Source organism: Capsicum annuum, chromosome 5 (genome assembly GCF_002878395.1).
Source record: "Capsicum annuum cultivar UCD-10X-F1 chromosome 5, UCD10Xv1.1, whole genome shotgun sequence".
In the NCBI taxonomy this organism is placed as follows: domain Eukaryota; kingdom Viridiplantae; phylum Streptophyta; class Magnoliopsida; order Solanales; family Solanaceae; genus Capsicum; species Capsicum annuum.
The window spans coordinates 44,059,027-44,062,871 of NC_061115.1; the positions used below are offsets into that span (position 1 = coordinate 44,059,027).

Here is a 3,845-nt window from a genome sequence, read left to right on the forward strand (position 1 = left end):
TCAATAGATGGAGGCAATGAAATATTGGCTTACATATTCTCTTTCTCAAGAACCAAGGGATATTTATCCATTTTTTGCAATACTTGACTAGAATGCATAGTAGAACTTGAGCTTGTGATTTTAGATGGAGTTCGCACATGTTGGCTAGCATTCAGGGTGCTCGACTAATAGAAAAGAAAGAAAGAGAAATTTTTGCATTAATAGCTGACTATAATTGCAGAGTGGCACCACTGTAGCCGAAAACTTTATAATTCATTACCAGACAGAATGACTTCCTCTAATTCCTGGAAAGAGAGTGATCTTGCTTCTTCAATGTTGTAGTCTTAGTCTAGGAATGCGCTAGTAAAATGTAGTAAAATTATAGAAAATGAGAGAGAATGAGTGTCAATCATTCTGTCAGCATGCTCAAAGAGTGCTTTCCAAAAAATGGAAAAGGAGAGAATACACTTACAACCTCTCTCTTATATTAACCTACCAAGGCATGACATAGATAGAAGATAGTCAGCTCTCTTACAACAAGTTACTGGAATTGATTGACGAGAGAGTGCTAGTATAACTACCGGTATAGGTATGCTAATAGATAGAGCATCTATGTTGAAAGATTCCATTTGTTTTAGAAACCCCTAAAAGGAGATCAAAGATCTAGATCTTTGCTCTAGTCCTTTTCCTATAACACTTGGAACCAAAAATCATATCATAAAAGTTCATCAAATACATATAGTACAAAAACAACATACCCAGTCTTTTAGCAACAAAGCATAATAAGAAATAACAAAACTTCATCTTTTTCCCCCTTTTAAACTCGTGGAATTGATGATCCATCAATAATCTATAATTCAATATTTTGTTGTACTACTTTAGCATTATCCCACATACTGATAAATTATTAAGTTCATTCAGAGTTGCCTCACAGCACAAGCGAAGTTACTTTACACTCTCTTGAAACTTGGTGTAAGAACAGTAAACCATACAAGAATCATGACTCAATGATAGGCCAATCCAGGTAAAAGCAAGATCGCGACAAAGTAGAAACAATAATACATAGTAATATAGTTCAATATGACTATCAAGAGCAGTAACCATCAAAACTAATTCAGAAAGGTACGCACCAAAAAGGACAAATAACAATAAAATAGATAATAATGTAGCTACCACAAAACTAGATTGCAAAAAACTAAGTGCAAATACGAATACTAAAGGGATAAATAGATGAACGCCACTAAAAAGTATGCACCCAGGGAGGGACATTCAACTTTTTGTTGATATAGAATTCACAGGTATTGCATTGGTATTTTGTATGATAGTCCTTAAGGATAGCCCCATCTGTAAGAAAAAATCTTTTTAATGTATTTAGAGCATAGCAAGAGTAAATCTCAAAAATGGAACAAAAGGTAGAGATTGAAAGCAGTATTAGATTACTTTCAATTTTCATGAAGCAGCCTATCTATTAAAAACTTTATTTGACTTGAGGAAAGGACCATCCCTCTATGCTATTTGTTAAAAAAAGGCCAACCTACCCAAATCACAAGGCTATAAGAGCTATCTGCAAGATAATGAGATTCAATCAACAAACAAGAAATGAGATATAATGAGCTAAAGAGATAAAATAACTTGAGAAAAAGCCATATGAAGAGCACTACCATAAGCCCCAGTATATTAGCTGATCTATTTTTTACAAACTTCATAAAGAACATATTAAATGTCGGTGTACTGTTAAGAAACAATAAAGCCTAACCTTATTTTCCAACATATAAATGGTATTTTCCTCTAGGTATGTCAACAAATGTTCTCCTCAAAATATCTGGTTGACAAGCGGCACAATAGAGTGCACATTCTTTTATAGTAATTACTAGTTTAATTCATATGTTTGATTGAAGATTTAAAGTACGTATGTTAATACTAAGACTTTAATGTACTCATACCAAAATGGTACATAAAAAATTTGGTGATTTTGATGTTTTTTCATCAAATATGACTTGAATAAAAGTAGCTACTATGGCTCTTGACTATGGCTTCATCGAGACATGTAAGTGTGAGTGTTCTTAAACTCATCTTGTGTAAGTGTTCTTTTATGATGCAAATATAATAGCTCTATCAAACAGAAGTATGTTCTTTTATGATGCAAATCATAAAACAAATAAATTGTATCAGGATTAGCTTTGAGTCTCATGCCACAGCTAAAAATGAATGAAAGAAAAAGAAGGTTGCCAGGAAACAACTTTCTTTATAAGGAAACAGGCCTTCAAGATAATCAACCAAGTTCTTCTAAAAATTCAACTAGGAAAAATATTGAACCCACTTCTCTTTTAACTCTCAACAAAGAAGCTCTAGATCATTTGAAATCTTCTTTGACCATTTGGGAGCACATACTGTGTGTAACTGCTCAAAACATGATGAAAGAGTTTTTCAATGTACTTGGATAAATCTATTAGTTGTGTCAAAAATCTATTAGTTGTGTTGATAGCCCTGCTATGTCTTACCCACAACTAACTGCTAACGTTGGATCAAATGTTTCTAGTATTTACATGAATTTTGAGCCTAATAGAACCGCTATGCCTGATGTTACTCCACCAGAAAAGCGAGTAGAGACTGTTATTAATGTGCCAATAGGAGTAAATAATATATTCTAGGAATAATTCCTAACTAAGAACCCTATTTCTACTACTGATATAAAGGTGGAAAGGAAGAGAAAGAGAGCAAAATAAGTGAATCCAAGACAGTTGAGAATGGGAAATTTTGTTGGAATACGAAAACTATAAATAGACTTACAGAATAGTTGGAACATCTTACTCCAGTAGATAGATCATAATGTGGTAGGTTATGTACTATTTTTGATAAATAAGTGAATAACATCATAGGGCCCAAGTCCTCAAATAGTAAAACCATTTTCAAGAAACGAATTCCAGTGGACCTTTTCCTCCCATATAAAAACTACATCAATCAAATTTAGTTCAATAAATTAATAAGATATGAATTCAAAATATACTTTTTTCAATATTTTGAGAGTGTTAAATGACTTTATCAGCATATGGAGGCAATGAAATATTGGCTTGCATGTCCTCTTTCTCAAGAATCGAGGAATCTTTATCAATTCTTCGCATTTCTTGACTAGAAGGCATGGTAGAACTTGAACTTGTGATTTTAGATGGAGTTCACACATATTGGTTAGCACAGAGGGTGCTCTTGTTTAAAGATTCCACCTTTTTTTAGAATTTCCTAAAGAGGAGCTCAAAGTCTAGGTTTTTGCTCTAGTCCCTTTCCTATAGCACCTGAAAGCAAAAAACATATCATTAAAGTTAATGAAATACATAGTAGATTTAGAAAAACACAACATATTTGAACAAATACTTATTTGTTTCAAATTCTTGAGTGTATTTATTACCAATGGTTTCCATTCCTTGACTAGCAGACATGGTGGAGTATTTAACCCCTTGTCCTTGACCCATCCCTATAGAACATAGACAAATAAATTATATTCGATACTTTATCAGTTGAATTCAAATAAATATATGGCACATAAATTTACCACATGTGTGATCGTTGAATACAACTTTATTTCACAGCTTAGAATATGAATAGCAACCTGATTTCAATCGGTATATAAAATATCTTACTTATTTCAACCTCTTGGAGGTATTGCTTGACAACATTACTAGATTGGGGAAATAAACTCTTAGTTGACATATTATCTTTCTCAGCTAAAGATCTAATCCCTCATCCTCGTCCTTTTTCTATAACACTAGGCGCAATAAATGTATAAATAGTACTCTTTCCAGTTGATCCGACCTTATTTTCAATCTTCAATCCTTTCATCTTGAACTTGTAAAAAAACCAAAAGTGAAAAA

At 32.7% G+C, this 3,845-nt stretch overlaps 1 pseudogene; it reads left to right on the forward strand.

Moving 5' to 3' along the window:
• The first annotated feature begins 1,228 nt into the window (after positions 1–1,228).
• Positions 1,229–2,809, forward strand: LOC107871850 (annotated as a pseudogene).
• Positions 2,810–3,845: the final 1,036 nt, after the last annotated feature.